Genomic DNA, 17344 nt, shown 5'->3' with positions numbered 1-17344 from the left:
CAGACTGCCTGGTGTTACTCCTGGCTCTGACCCTTATACCTGCATGGCTTCAGACTTGTTATTTAACTTCTGTTTCTCAGTTTCCTCACCTACAAATTGAGGATGAGAATTATACTTCCTAGTTGTCCAGAGAATTCAATGAAATATATCTGCGAAGCACTTAAAATCATACCTGGCAAAAAGTAAGCACTAAAAAATTATTGAAAATTTCTAGAAATTACTATTGTATTATTGCAAGTATGCTAAAATACTGAATCAAATATATTCCTGATGTATTATAGATCAAACATAGCACAGGTTTTTTCCAGCTTACTTGGTAGTCCACAGTGGGCATTCCTGAGTATGAGGTAACTCTCCTCAACGGCTGCAGAGCTCCAGAGGCCCCAAGAGCCTTCCATCCTGAGGCTCTGCCATCATCTTGGGCTTTATCGTTGTCTGGGTCTAACTGCAGGATGGTAAAGAGAGCATGGAGGAGGCAAAACTACTTGTTAAGATCTTTTGGTCCAGAGGCAGCATGAATTACATGAATTATTTTTATATTTCTCCAATTCTATTGGTTAACATGTCTCATGTGACTATGTCTACATGCACGGGGTGCTAGGGAATGTGAGCCAAAGCAAGGCAGCACATTTGGCAAAGGAGGCCCATTTAAAAACAAACAATAAACAAAAAAGCACTCAAATTATAGATAGATGATGATACCTATGACAGAACAGCTACCTCTCCACCAAAATCATTCTTCCTCTTCCTTGTCTTGGGTAAGAACAAGGAGAAGAAAAAGAAGATGATGAAGATGGAGGAGGAGGAAGGGAAAGAGTAAGAAGGGGGGAATGAGAAGAAGGAGAAAGAGGAGGAGACAGAAGAGGAACTAACTGATGGTGTCGTCAGAGACCTTTTGAGACTTCATCGGCCACTGAGAAGAAGGTGGCACTTGAGGGTTATAGGGCCTCATCAGCCTCAAGCAGGTTATTTATATCATGCTTTGGCTTCTTTCCAGATCACCAGTGTTTGTTTCAGTGATGTTTTCTTTTTCTTGCAGAGGACAGAAGCCCAAAACTAAGCTGTATAGTCAAAAACGTCTGGCCGGCCGGGCGCGGTGGCTCACGCCTGTAATCCCAGCACTTTGGGAGGCCGAGGCGGGCGGATCACGAGGTCAGGAGATCGAGACCATCCTGGCTAACACAGTGAAACCCCCGTCTCTACTAAAAAATACAAAAAATTAGCCGGGCGTGGTGGCGGGCGCCTGTAGTCCCAGCTACGCGGGAGGCTGAGGCAGGAGAATGGCGTGAACCCGGGAGGCGGAGCTTGCAGTGAGCCGAGATCGCGCCACTGCACTCCAGCCTGGGTGACAAAGCGAGACTCCGTCTCAAAAAAACAAAACAAAACAAAACAAAACAAAACAAAACAAAAAAACGTCTGGCTGTTTCTTGTAGCAGATTGTGCCAGTAAGCGTCGCTGAAGAGTAATTTCAGGGGCTGGTGAAAAGATAAGATAAAACACTGATTACAGGATGACAGGTTTTCTCTGCTCAACAATCTTTGAATTATTCAGAAAACTTTGCTTCCAGAGTTGTATATTAATAATACACCTAAGCAAATATTTTGTTGCTTAAGCTGAAAGGCATTTTCTCCTTGAAGGGAAAGCTTCTGAAGATGGTAGTAGATTAACATACCCAAATATCTTGATATCCTCAATAGGAAGAAAGTCAAGTTAAGTTTCCTGATCTAAAGAGTCCAGGAAATTAAATTCTCTCTATGTTCTGTTTCTGAAGTACTGCAGAAACTGCTCAAGATGGAAGGATACCAGAGAAGAAAAACATTGCTCAATGTTTAAAACTTAGTTTATTTTTTGAAAAAAGAAACATAATGACTTAGTCCAAAATCAAACAACATAAAAAGTATACATTGAAAAGTTTATCCTCACCCTATCTACTTCCAGCAATTTCCTTCCAATTCTATCTGTAGTATGTTTTCATTTTTCTTTGTTTTTTTTAAATAAAATAAAATAAAATAATAATGCACATTATTATACCTTTTCCTTTTTCATTCTTGCACTGAATGGAGTACGCTGTATACACCATGCTGCTCTTGTTCGGTTTTCTCATTCCACAGTAAATCCCGGAGGCTTTCCATGCCACGGCCTAGAAAGCAACCTCATTAGTTCACAGCCACTGTGTGTTCCAGGGTGGGTTTGTTCCTTAGGTGTTCCTGAGCATTTTATTCCACTTTTCCTTAAAAGCTTGCTTTCCCTTTACCCCACTCAAAGCAAAACACAGTCATGTAACTGAGATGTGGTCCGCCCTTCACCGTTTCCAAATTGCTCTGATTTGATGCTTAGATAGTAGCTTTGTGAAGCTGAGAATGAATACCCTCTATTCCAGTTGCAGGGCCTGAGGCTCAGAGGAATCCTACCATGCCTGAGGTGTCTGCAGCCAGTGGCAGAAGCAACTACAAAGCTCCCCTAACCTCCCCACACCACCACCATGCCTCTGCTCTCAGGGACATCACAGGAAGGACCCAAGTAGCTGATGGTCCCTCTGTTGGCAGCTTCTTCAATCCCCCCTCACATGCAAGGAACTTGAACTGAGATATCATCCATGCTGTTTAATTCCTGGATGGTTTTGAGTAGGAGATCAGGCCTTTCACAAATGTGATTCTACTTGCTTTGGTTCAAGATTCTATTAATAATAGAATGGGCAGGAAACCACATTGCAAGGTCAGCTCTTCAGGTTAAAAATAGTGAGTTTGCCAATATTCAGCCTTCCAAGAAAAGGGGAGAATAGAAGTGAGGAACCCATTAAACACACATGGAATTACAACTATTATTATGTTTTAATATTTTTGTAATGTCTCCCTCCCGTTTTCTAAAATATAAGCTTCCCAGGCACAGAGGACAGATCTGTTTCACTCACTACTCCTTCCCCAGAGCATAGAACCTGGCCTGGCACTCAGTAGGGCTCATGGAAAATATCTATTGATCAGTTCATGATAAAGAGGAGGAAGCAAAGTTCTTTGGGCCTTCAAGAAGAATGTTTGCTGGATCCGGCTGGCAGCCCACAGAGGCTGGGAGTGCCCTGCACATATCTGGGGTGGGAGGACAGCGTGGGTCTCCATCACCCTCTCTTGGGACCACCTGTGTCCGTGCACCTCTTTTCATATTCCTGTTGCCTGTACATTGCAGCCAGAGCCCTGAAGCTGTGCTTCCTCCCTGGGCTGGGCCGTGGTACGTGGGGAATGGGTTGTATGAGAGTTTTTGCTCCACATCTCTCATCTCTCTCTGTTGCCATCTATACCTGGTAATTGAAAAATGGCATGCCTTTCCTGGGTTAGAAGAAGTAATTAAAAGTAATTTTTCATTGCTAGTTACTGAACAGGAAGCCTCTAAGTCCATTAATGAAACAGAGAGGGAAGTCTGGTTTGTACGAATGAAGCTTTCGCCTCTAAAGGCAAAGGAACCACTGAGAATGGCACATTTGGAGGAAGATTGTGCACATTTTGCTTTTTAAGATGGATGTCACACTGCAAAAATATCACAACAATGCAAGATAGTTAAAATAGTTAAACATATTTTTAAGTGTATTTCCGCCTAGTGCTATAGGCCATGGAGATGCAAAGGTGAATAAAAGTGACATAGAGTTCACAGGTGTCTACAGAGTTAGGGTACAAAACAAAGATATGATATTGAATATGGTATAATATGTCTTAAAATAGACCTCTGATATGATTTGGCTGTGTCCCCACCCAAATCTCATCTTAAATTGTAGCTCTCATAATTCTCACGTGTTGTGGGAGGGATCCAGTGGGAGGTAATTGAATCATAGGGGTGGGTCTTTCCTGTGCTGTTCTCATGATAGTGGAGAAGTCTCATGAGATCTGGTAGTTTTATAAAGGGGAGATCTGGTCTCATGAGATCTGATTTTATAAAGGGGAGTTCCCCTACATAAGATCTCTTGCCTGCTGCCATGTAAGATGTGACTTTGCTCTTCCTTCACCTTCTGCCATGATTGAGAGAACTCTCTGGCCACACAGCCATGGAACTGTGCATCGATTAAACCTCTTTTCTTTATAAATTACCCAGTCTTGGCTATGTCTTTATTAGCAGAATCAGAACAGACTAATCCAACCTGTTTTACTTCCATTTATATGGCAGCTCTAAAACTTCATTTATCCACATACCACTTTCAAGATACTTCCTTTCTCAAATGGCACCTTTATTATTGTTCCTGTTAAGCTCTTTAATCCTTATTTAAATTAGGGTGCTTCATCTTACTGACACACAAAAATAGTACAATCCACCATGTAATAAAAAGTCAAATAAAAATGAATTTGGAAAAAATAAACTGATACTATTAAAAATCTGAGTAGATACTATGGTCTGCCTATGTCTATGAGTTTGTCTTTATTAACTAATGAAGAACAGCAAGGGTCAGAGAACTGTTGAAGACATTCCAGCACTGAACAGAGACTTTTTCCTAATATCATTGAAAGGATTGAGATAATAACTTTTCCCTCTGTTTTTAAATGCTATGTTCCTGCTACCTATAATTTTTTCATCGAAAATTATTTGTTTTACCCACTGAAATATTCACCTTGCACTTTGGGAAACCCAAATTGCTGTTACTATGCTGGCGAAAATTTTCCTATCACTTAGAGCTGCAGCTCTAAGGAAGGAAGAAAGAAGCCATGATTGGCAAAAGGAGAGACACATTTCAGATGTTTTAGCAGTAATACAAGTAAATGGTTCTCGAAGTGTGCAACAGACAAGCCTCGCCCTGGGAAAACCACCTTCATGATCATGGTATCTTCCCTTCCAGGTAAGTGTAATTCTCAGACCTTACAGGGAGGCAGAACAGCATATTGTAAAGAAGTTGGGTTTCAAAAGTGAAATGGAGCTGGATCCCAATGTGCTAATTCACAATTATCTGGGCCACCCATAAGCCTCTCTGAGCCTTGGTATCTTCATGCAAAAATAAGGATGTATTTCATACCTGTTGAGAAGACAAATGGATTTAGCTATAGAAAGGAAGAGGTCACAACAGGTGGTCTACCTGGGCACAGACCCTGCTTCTGCAGATGACCAGCTGTGTGGCCCTGGATGGGTGGCCTCTCTCTGCCATGCCTTGGTTTCCTTATCGGTAATATCAGAGAAATAATTCAACCACACTCTTTGAAGTTCTGTGAAGCTTACATGGGTTGAACATGCATGGCTGTCCTGGGCTGCTGGGGAGGTTGATGTCAGCTCTCTTTCTCCCATGAGCACATGCAGCAGGGCACCCAACAGGTCTCACTCAGCACCCATGAGTCGCTCCTCTTTCTCCCCTGCCACAATCCCCAGCTACTAAACACACAGACTAGGCAGTGGCAACCAAACAAAGTGTTCTCATAAAGGGACACAGGACAGCTACTTCTTGAGGGGAAGTTTCTGGAGTTGCAGAGCCAGAGAGGCTGTTTCAGGGTGGGTTCTGGACAGGTGAGGGTCAGAGTAGAGCATGTGCCAGAGTGAGAGGAAGGGCTGGAACCCCGATGAAGGAAGAGAGAAACCAAGATAGGCAACAAGAGAGACACATTTCAGATGTCTTAGCAGTAATACAAGTAGCTTAGCTCAGAGAGCAGTGATTTTTGATTAGGGCAGGATGGTGGAAGGAGGGGGTCCTCTGGCAACCTTAGGGCCATAAGCTCAGAAAGCTGCTTCTGTACAGACTAGAAGGCCTCTGACAACAAAAGTGATGGTGCAGCAGCCCACACAATGATCATTACTGTCCCATAGTAAACATCTACCTGCCTGCTGGAAGGACTATGAGCAGAAGAGATATGAACACCATTCCTTTAAACAGTTTATTGCAATTCTGCAATTTTTGAAACATTAATCCCAGTTGATGGGAAAATGTTGTTCTTTGAGCATTCAGTATTTCTAAATGGGCTGTTTTGAGTTATTGTCCCTTAATTAAATGAAGTTCTCAGAAAATGTACTGTTATTGTTATCATATATTTTTACCAATAAGGAAAGAAAATGGACTAAGATGATACTTTCTGAACTCCCTTTTAAATTGGCAAGTGTAATGGAATCGTAGAATAACACTTTTCTAAGGAATTCCCACAAGCATATGCATTGAGCTGAGGGCTGGGAGAGCACTTTGTTGGGAGCCCTAAGTTAAGGGATTCATGGTGCTTATGAGGAACAGAGATGCACTAGCCTCCTTGCCTACATTTCAGGTCTTCTTGCCACTCTCGGACTCCATCCTGGCTGAGAAGATGGTGATTGTCCTGGATGACTGACTCACCGTCACAGAGCTGGGAGTGCAGCTCGTAGCTGGCATGTCTCTCTCCCTGCAGCCTCACTCAGCAGACAAAAGGGCCATAATCTGCACAGCCACTGCCCTGGATGTTCTTCATTCCCCACAGCAGGTGAGTGTCCCAGGGGCCCTGCATCCCTGGTCAGTGGAGATGACTTCTCTCTCAGTTAGCACATCCTGCAAAGGAGAGCAGGAGAGCCCTCACGCCTAGGACTGGGGATTCTTGAAGCTTCTTGCTTCTTATCCAGGCCACCCTGTCTCTGAGAAAAGTATTCAGTGGCTTAGACACATTTCCTCTTATGTGCTTTTCCACGCCGACCATATCCCCATACACCATTTGCTTTGCCCTGGGCTTATCTGTGCTAGGCACAGCCTGCTGCTAGATCATGACCAAAGGATCACATGTTTTTGCTTTTGCCAAAGCACGTGGTTTGCAATGCTTAGAAATTCCATTTCAGCTACTTGAACAAGCATGGCTAATAGACACTAAATTGCTACTGTTTACAGCAATTATTGTCAACTCTGAAACTCTCTCTCATCTTTAAACTTGTACAAATCATTTTTGAAGATACCAGGGCCACTGTGCCATTCAGGCCAGCCAGCCTCATAATACATCTTCCTGTGTCCTTCCAGCCAGTGCCTGTTTTGCTTCATCAGCACCAGCTTCCTAATGAAGAGCATTCAAAGTAATATTATCTTGAACACCTGATTAGTTGCACCTGAAATTGATTCAGATAAATTGCCTGATCTTTATAAATGTTTTTAAAAAGGTCAAAGTCAAATTCTGTTGTACGCATGCAATAAATTAATTTACACTTTCATGCATTTATTAAAGAAGTCTATTATTTGTTCCTCATACCAGAGAGGCTACAGCACATTATTGATGACAGTTCAAGGAATAACAAGAACTCTTCAAGATTATAAAATATAAATGTCTATTTTTCTCAGACTGTATATTTAGAGAACATTTCATTATAAATCATTTTATATTTTTGATTTGTAGGAACCTGATTATAACATAATACTTTGGTTTCATTTTCCTTAGGAAGCAATAGTAAGTTCTTGAACTTTTTTCAGTGATGGTTTGGTGACACCTTTAGACATTTATGATTCCAAGGATTTTCCATTTATTGTCTCATCATTGAAAGACATGGTGGTGTCTACCCAGGTTCAAACCTTAAGCTCAAATGGTTGTTATTGCAGAGGACCCTTAAGTTAGACATGATGATTAGTGAACCTGTCAGAAGACCAAGAGGAGGAGTGTTCTTACACTGAGTAAAGAAAACTTCAAGGTCAAATTTGAACCAAGTAGTGATAAGCACCAAATATTTTTGTTTTGTCTTATTTTTACACGTAGACAGTAAGAATTTTTTAATTGAAATTTTCTTAAAGAGGCGGGAATGATATTGAGAGCATAAATCGGGAATATAAAGACCAACTCAGTGGTTCCGTAAAGCACGAAGGAAACCAGGAGAGACCAGTCCAGGAATGGTTCCACCAAGGCACACCTGTTGGCCAAGAGGAAAGTACCAACAAAAGCACAACCCCCCAGTCTCCTGTGGGGGTTTAGTGAGGATGGTGGGAGAAATTGTAAAATAGACACAAACCTTCTCAGAAGGCCAGAAGGTTTTGCAAAAGCCTCAGGGAAAGGTTATGGCTGAAAGCAGCTTAATCGTCTTTGAGCTAATAGCAAGGGTAAATAACAAAGGAATGTAAGGGAGTTTATCTAAATAGCTTGTTTACTCATGTGGTCCTAAGACAAACCTTTGATCATCTATAGGACTGCTCTCTCCAGGGGAGGGTAACAAGATTAATTACCCACAGGCGTGTTGACTCAAAGTCTTTGTCATTAAATCTGTACTAAATAAATGCAAACTTTGCTGGCTTATCAAGGTGATGCTGCAAACTCAGAGCAGAGCCCCTTATCAGGACTGACAGGCAAAATACCTGTGTCAGTGTATGTCTCTCATCCATTGCTGGGTCAAGGTCTGCGGGTTGGACCCCCACAGCCTCCCATGGATGGAAATAATAAGCTACTCAAAAGTGGTGGTCCAGATACCTTCACAAGTTTCTCCACTCAAGGGATGTCACCAGATCCCAGTAGTCCTGGTGACCATAAAGTGACCTCAAGGGGGCTAACGGACTTGGAGATTGGCATGTGTGCCCTGTTCTGTGTGGGGGTGCAGAGATGCTTTTACCATACAACACATACACATAAACATATATATATATAAGGGTATGTGTGTGTTTGTGTGTGCATGTGTAGCTGTGTGTGAATACTGAAGAGCTGGATAATAAACTAGTTAGTGAGATCAACAGTGACTGTCAAATATTCTCAGATTTGGTTGGTATGGATGTTCTTGAGCATAATAGGATTATACTGAATATTTTTCTGTTCTAAATATTTTCTGCCTATTATAAATCATGGATTATATCACCTCCTTTTGGCTAGTCAATGTAGAACCATTAGGTACTATGTCCATAATATCTAAACCAAAATGGTGGGAAAATATAAATTAATAAGTCTTGAAGTCCAGTTTTCTGGGTGTCATGCATCTGCCTGGATTTTCTGCCATTTTATGACTGAGATATCCAAATTATCAATCTTGATAAATAACCTAAGCCAAAAAATGTGTATAAAAGCCATTGCCTTCCCACAGGAATGGAAAGTTTAAACTCCCCCTGAGAGAGGCACCAGCAAGCCTCTTGACAGAGCACCTGGCTTGAATTCCATGGCCACTCAGAGGGAAGCTCAGAGGCTAAATGAAAACCACATGACCTGGAAAAATTGAAAATGGCCAACCACCATCTCCAGGGTCAAGATTTGCTGTATGAGAGGCCAGAGAACAGGAATTAAGAAGCAGCTGGCACAACAAAGAACCGGCGCTTAAGCACACAGGTGGGTTGCCTTTCAGATAAAGCAAGAAGGAAACTGGAAGAAATTTCCAGAAGATGATACCTAGCAAACCCTAGAAAACACTATGTATACCAAGAAAAGGAAAAATCGATTTGGTAGCTCTTTTGTATTGCACACTGGCAAAGTTAAATTCCCAGAATATAAGTATCCTTAAAATCTAACCGGAAAGTGTGAAAAATAGAAAGCATCAATGCAAGGAGAAAAACTGATTTTTTTGTCTTATTTTTACACTTAGACAGTAAGCATTTTTAATTGAAATTTTCTTAAGATAATTATAGCTCTACATGCAGTTTTAAGAAATAATTCTGAGACATCCCTCCCATATGTTTTCCCAATGGTAACATCATATAAAACTTTAGTAAATATCTCATCCAAGATAATGATACTGATACAACTTGCAAATCTTATTCAGATTTCCCCAATTTTTCTTGAACTCATTTAAGTTCTATACAGTGTTATTGCCTTTGTAGGTTTAGGTATCCAACAGCACAGTGGAGATAAGAAACAGTCCCAGCCTTACAGGGATCCTTCATAGTCCATCTTATAACCACACAAACATTCCCATTTCTCCTGTTCCTGGCCCATGGGAACCACTCATCTACATATCTAAAATTTTGCCACTTCAATAATGTTATCTAAGTAAAATATGTTATATAAGTAATTTACTTATACAAGTTATATAAGTAAATATGTTATATAAGTAATAAGCAATAGCATTACATAAGTAAAATCATACAGTATGTAACCTTTCGGCACTGGGTTTTTTCACTCAACATAATTCTCTGGAATGCACATCTTTACTATGTTGAGTCTTCTAATCTATGAACAGAGAAGTTTCTCTACTTATTTATGTATTTTATGTCTTCAACTAATATTTGGTATTTTTCAGCATACAGATCCTGTAACTATTTTGTTAATTTTATGCCTAAGTACTTTTCTTTCTTTGGAGTGATTTTAAAAGATACTGTATTTTTAAGTTAGATTTCTTCATGCTTCTTGTTAGTACATAGAAATAAACGTGATGTCTGTGTGTTAATCTTGTATCCTGCAGCCACGGTAACTCACTCACTTATTGGTGATAGGCACTTTTTAAAAATGATTTCTTTTTTAAAATACATAGAAATCATGTTATCTGCAAATAGAGTACTTCCTCTTTTGCAATATGTATGAATTTTATTGTTTCTTGCCTTGTTTCAGTGTCTAGAGCCTCCAGCATTATGTTGAATAAGACTAATAAAGGTATAAATCCTTGCTGTATTTATGATTGAAGGAGGAAAGCATTAAGTGTTTCATCATTAAGTACGATGCTAGCTGTAGGATTTTTTGTAGATGGTTTTATATAAAACTGGAAGTAATTTCCCACTATTACTAACTTGCCAAGGTATATATGTATGTATTTTTAAATGGATGGATGTTGGATTTTGTCAGACGCTTTTTCTGAGTCCATCAGTAGGGTTGTACGATTTCTTACTATACTACTAGCATGTTGCTATGGTGGATTACATTAATTGAATTTGAATGTTGAACTATCTTGCAGACCTGGAGTAAATTCCTTTTTGGTCATAAAATATTATTGTATTCCTATGCAGCTGGATTCAGTATGCTAATATTTTTTGGAGGATTTTTGCATTTAAGTTCTTTTCTGGTACCATTGTGTGGTTTTGATATCAGGGTAATACCAATCTCAAAAATTAGTTGGAAAGTGTTCCTTCTTCTAATTTCTGGTAAAGATTGTATATAATTCACATCAACTTACCTCTAAATGTTGATAGAATTATTTAATGAAACTATCAGAGCCTGAAACTGTCTTTGTCAGAAGGCTTATAATTATAAATCCAATTACTTTAATGGATACAGAGCTATTCAGAATGAGTGAGGTTTGGTAGTTTTATCAGAAGGTGATTAATTTCTTGTAAGTTACTAAGTTTATGAATTTAAAGCTCTTTATGACATTCCTTTAATATCTTCTTAGTGGCTGCAGACTTTGTAGTGATATTCCCTATTTTATTTCTATTATTGGAGATTTGCATTTGTCTCTTTTTTTGTCAGTCCTGTTAGAAGTTTACTAACTTTTGGTTTTTTGAAAGAACCAGCTCTTTGTCTCAATGGACTTCCCTGTTGTTTTTCTATTTTCAATTTAATTGATTTCTGCACTTCATTATTTCCTTCCTTCTTGCTTTGAGTGCATTTTGATCTCTTTCTAGGTTCCTGAGGTAGGAACTTAAGTTACTGATTTGAGACCTTTCTTCATTTTTAATGTGAATATTTTGTGCTATACATTTTCCTCTCGGAACTGCATTACCTGAATCTCCTATATTGTGATACGTGGGTTTTCATTTTCATTTAGATATATGCATTTTTAAATTTCCATTGACTCTGTTTTTCACCCATGGATTATTATGTGTGTTATTAAATTCCCAAATATTTGAAAATTTCCCTGCTGTCATTCTGTTATTGATTTCTCTCCTCTCTCATTCCAGCTTTTAAAAATTTGTTTAGACTATTTTCATGGAGCAAGATGTGGTCTATCTTGATGAATATTCTGTGGATACTTGAAAAAAAAAAAAGCAAAGCATTTTCTGATTTCGGCTGGAGTACAGTAAGTGTTCTTAAGCTTGACAAATCTTATTTTTAAAAGTCTGCTTTTGTGCATTTTGATCGATATTCTTTTTTACCTCTTTTAGAAAATTACCTTCCTAATGTTGGGATATTGGGATCACAGTAAAGTCTCTATCCATCAGAGAACTATCCAGGCCAATAGCAACAACCGCAAAGGGCTGTTTTATCTGAACCTTACACAAAACTGGAAATTTTTTATTTGTTTGTTTGCTTGTTTGTTTTGAAGCAGGTTCCTGTCACCCAGGCTGGAGTGCAGTGGCACTATCATGGCTTACTGCAGCCTCAACTTCCTGGGTTCCAGCGATCCTCCCACCTCAGCCTCCTGAATAGCTGGGACTACAGGTGCGTGCCACCATGCCCAGCTAATTTTTTGTATTTTTTGTAGAGGTGGGATTTTTCCATGTTGCCAGGCTGATCTCGAACTGCTGGGCTCAAGTGATCCTCCCACGTAGGCCTCCCAAAGTGCTAGGATTACAGATGCGAGCCAGGGTGCCCAGCCTGGACAACTGTTTTTATCCAGCCAAATCATGCTATAACGTATTTTCAGTTCTCTATTTCAGGCTTCAAATTGATATGACAAATGCTTTATAAACTCAGAAATTATATTTTCCATTAAAACCATAGCTGTAAAATGTAATACCTATCTTTTGTTCTTCTGTAAGGGACAACTTTAAATGAATGGTGAAAAGGCTATGCTAAAATATCCATTGCAGATTTGTGCTAGTGTGCTATGGGAAATGCATGGAAAAACTGGGGCTTTTGTTGTAATTTAAGTCAACATGTAGCTTAAGTAAATTTTTTAAAAATTTTACTATTATTATACTTTAAGTTTTAGGGTACATGTGCACAAAGCAGAGCAAAGCTGAAACATTTAAATATTCAGATATCTCCCTCTAAAATATTTAAGCCAATGGGGGATGAAACATTGAGTAATAATATTGTGAAATATGTGACATAGAATTTTGTCCTAGAAAGTACCCATGTTAGGAATGTTTTTTTTTTTTTTTTTTTTTTTTTTTTTTTTTTGAGACGGAGTCTCGCTCTGTCGCCCAGGCTGGAGTGCAGTGGCGCGATCTCGGCTCACTGCAAGCTCCGCCTCCTGGGTTCACGCCATTCTCCTGCCTCAGCCTCCCGAGTAGCTGGGACTACAGGCGCCCGCCACCACGCCCGGCTAATTTTTAGTATTTTTAGTAGAGACGGGGTTTCACCGTGTTAGCCAGGATGGTCTCGATCTCCTGACCTCGTGATCCACCCGCCTCGGCCTCCCAAAGTGCTGGGATTACAGGCGTGAGCCACCGCGCCCGGCCCCATGTTAGGAATGTTGATGGGACCACCAGGGTCATAGTGATCCTTCTCCACATGGCTTTCAAATTTTCTTCTCCTTTTGATGAACATTACTTCAGAAATAAAGTGACCCCATTTTCCAGAATAAATATACCTTTTAAGCATGGGTAACATTATTTTTAGCATGGAAATAAATATTGAAATTTTCAGTTGTCTAATTACTTTACCCCCAAATATCCCCTTTTGAATTTCAGCATTTTACGGTAGGAGAGAGAAAGTAGTATCATTTCCTCACCCTTCACAAGGGTCACAGCTAACAACCCTGTAATAAAAGATAGATTAGCAAGAGAAAAGCATATTCATTTATTTAATCAAAGTTTTACATGTTACAGGAGTCTTCAGATGAAGAGCTGAGGACCCAGGAAAACTGCGCGGCCCTGTAGAAGTATGACTAGACAAAAAGGGAAAGTGGCTTAATGACAATCAATGGGAAACTTAGTAAGGACTTTGTGTTCAATTCTTCTAGGTCTCTCTGTGTATCCTCTCTTCCCTCCAGGAATGGACACCAGCAAATGGGCCAGGACACCTGTCACACGACGGCCTTATGAACTACTTTCAGGTGATGTTGGTCAGAAAATTCCTTTATGGCCAGCTTTTGCATACCCAAGTGAGGGATGGTCTGAATGACCCTCTTGTTTCTGCAGCTTTCTCAGTTCTCAAGGTGCCGTATTTTGCAGTATCGTGTTCTGAGCCCTGGCAGCTCGTACACAGTCAAATTGTACATATATCCATGTACATACACACATAGATACACATACACACACACATATATACACACATGGAAAGGCACATACATAACTATTTGTATATTTTACAATTCATCCAGATTTTTTTACATCCTTCATGCAAAATTTGCGGTAATAAAAATATTACAAAAAGGAAATGTTCATTAACAATGACAAACAACTATACTGTTTAAAAACCTTTCATCTTTTCTCCTAGCAGGCTGGGGAAAACTTCTTTCCAGATGCCTCAGAAAAAGGGCTTCTGTTTCTTACAGCTCCATCCAGGGTCAAATGATGTTGAAAGTCAGTGCTGAAATGCACGATGCTGCAGGAGTTTGAGAGCCTTTGACCTCTGTCCACCCTTTAGTCTTGCTTATCAATGGCTTGGTTATGTGTATGTATTTGGAACAGGGGCTTTGTACGGGCTCAAAGGCCCGGGGTGCTGAGGTTCTCAGAACAGGCAGAGTTCTGGAGACACAAGGAAACCACAGGACAGGTGGGGATTCTGTTCGGGAAGCTGATGTAGATGTTTCAGCTGAAAGTTGGGCCGTGCATTTGCCAAGTCCCTAGAGGCTCACTGTTGGGGTGTGAGTGTATTTCTTGAAACTGCCAGCATCATATTTGGCATCTTAGCAAATGTCACTCCTTGCTTTCAGGATGAATAGAGATGCCTCTTTGGCACTAACTTGACTTATCATAATAAATGCCTCATACCAAGCCTGCACTTTTTTCCAGGCCTTACAAATATCATTTAATTAACTGGATAAAAACACAGGAGTTGGCTTTGAGAAATCGAGGCTGTGGAGTAGCAGGCTTTCCTGCCACTAAACTGTTGGCAGCAAAAGAGCCAAAAATGCACTCCCAGGTGCACAAACCCAGCCCCATCAGAATTACTTCTCGCACTTTGGGTAACTGTTTTTCACTAACAGCTTCCTCCTCCTCTTTTCCCCGGGAACATGGGAGAATTGAGCTACAGAAGTCAGCGGGTTCTCCCCAGACCTCAGCGTGCATATGTACAGTTTAGTAAAACCAGTCTCAAAGAAGAAGGAAAAAAGGAAAGTTTGAAATAAGATGAAAAGAATGAATCTCTTAAATGAGTTTTGCGTAAATGCAAACACAACATTGAAAATGTATTTGTACATTGAAATTCTTAGTACCTCTTGATTTTTTTACTGTTTTATATAATTTACATAGGTCATACCAGATTTTTGGAATTTGCTTTTAGATTTTTACGAGCAATGTAGAAAGAGAAGAAAACACTTTAACTGGTTTCAGTGTTGATAGACTATTCTTTGCCTGTCACTTTTCACGTGGGAAATAACGATCAAAGTCCGTTAGGGAAAATGCTCTCTCAATGGATGAAATCAATAATGTTATCAATAGACAAAACTGGGTAATATTCATGCAGTATGAGATGCCGTCAATATATACGTTTTTTTGGCTTTAACTGTTGTTTGGAAACAGTTTTTTAATATAAAGCATTTTTCATTTTATTTTAAGGTAGAGATGAGATATAAAAAGTATAAAAAGGTAGAGATGAGATATAAAAAATCATTTATTTATTAATCTATGCTCTCCATTCAAATAAATGACCTTCAGAGATAGATGCTGCTTCGGAAGTGGGGGTCCATGTGATGCTGGCTTTCCCACCCATTTGAACAGATTGTATTTCTTTGGGATAAATTAAATCATTTCTTAAACTGAGACTTTCTTTTAGTTTTTTGGGCCGAAGAGCATGTGCCAGTTTGAGAGTTAAATCTCAATTTACTAATTTTATTTATAAGGTTAGAACTGAAATGAGCTTCTTCTTTGTTCTCAGTTGCTCTGAAACTAAGTCTGACTCAACAAAGGAAGTAACACCTAGGGCAAGTGTGGGAACTCGCACGTGATGCAGTTACTTCCCCTACAGACGCTTCCTTAGACAGGGTGCCCATCACCATCATGTTAGGATCTCTTTTATCCTTGTGGATTCCCACTTAGTATAAGCATTTTCTGTTCCTGTAACCACCGTAGACTGATGAGGAGCACATAGCTGGCACTGATAAGCACAGATCTCCTGGTACTCAGCCCTCTCATTTCATTTTCCCTGTTGGTGGCAGTTTCTTCTGGGCACCTCTGGAAATGTGCATGGGACCCACTGCATCTCAGTTGCTCTGGTGCAGTAAATCATCCTGCAGCAGCCAGCTCACATGCCAAGTTCGAATTAATGTAAAATGTCACCATTATTGCCGTCCCAGCAACTCTAACATATCTGGGCTTTTAACATGTCCTACAACATACAGCAAGCTTCAGAGCGTGTCTTCCTCCTTAGGGCCAGTGAAAGGCAGCCCGCAAGATACCAGCCTGTGCTATAGGGTCGAGGGCCCAGGGTGCTGAGTGCTATAGGGAAAGAGTGGGTCTCATCCTTTTCTCTGTAATTTGAGGTCCTTTGTCTTTAAGCCTTTGACCAAATCATACTGGAAGAATTTCTCCAAGAATTTCTTAACAGTCCTGGGGAGCTGGAGATTTCTTACTAAAACAGAATTTGTTGCATATTAAAGGGCACCCTCTGCTCCTGAATGTTAATGATCCTTCCTAAGTATTGATTAGATGGGGACCTCAGGCTTCTGCTAACCACAAAAGATCTCCCTCTTCCGTGATCACAGTTGTCACATATTTCATTACCAAGTCATTATCTCTTATTATAAACAATCATCTGAGGAATATTCTTCAATACAACCTGGGTTTTCTCAGAAAGTCAATGTCTGTTTCCCTTCCTTCTCTACCGGTTTGATGTTTCCCAATGGGCAAGTGTATCTTCTACCATCAGTAAATCTCCCATAACAGGCCCCAGTACCTCTGCACTCCCCCTGGAGAACAGTGACACCTCTGGCCTGGATATTCAACTTGGGAAGAGCAATTCAATAAAAAGGGAGCATCTTTTTAACTGACAATCGCTGAACATTTGGCAGAGGAATCATCCCATGACATGTGGGGACGTATTATGACCATGATGGCATTTGACCTCTAAGCAGGAGTCACAGTGAGAGTGTGTCCTGGCTGCTGAAGGTGATTTCACTGGCAAGACTATAAACAGTAGAGCATCACGACTGACCACCTGTGGGGGTCTGGCACTGTGCTTGCTATACACCTGGCACAGGTGTGTTGTTCTGCTCCAACCCTCAAAGTAGATACTAAAGGCAATAAAATAATGGCAGTGTGATTTGCAGCATTTGCCTGGGGACATTAATAATCCTCCCCCTCAGCGTTACTCAGAAGGCTCTTCCCTAGACATTCCCCCAGACCCCCTTCCAGTCTGTTTTAGCCTCTGCTTCAGTGTCTCTTCCAAGGAAACCTTCCCTGACGCTCTGTCTAAAGGACCACCCGCTTCCCTTCAGCTCCAGTTTTTACCCTGAGTTAATTTTCTCCATGGGGCCATGGCCAGCTGATTTCATGGTAGTTATGGGT

The sequence above is a fragment of the Gorilla gorilla genome, chromosome 10, assembly GCF_029281585.2.
Source record: "Gorilla gorilla gorilla isolate KB3781 chromosome 10, NHGRI_mGorGor1-v2.1_pri, whole genome shotgun sequence".
Lineage (NCBI taxonomy): Eukaryota > Metazoa > Chordata > Mammalia > Primates > Hominidae > Gorilla > Gorilla gorilla.
This window is presented reverse-complemented; position numbering follows the sequence as displayed.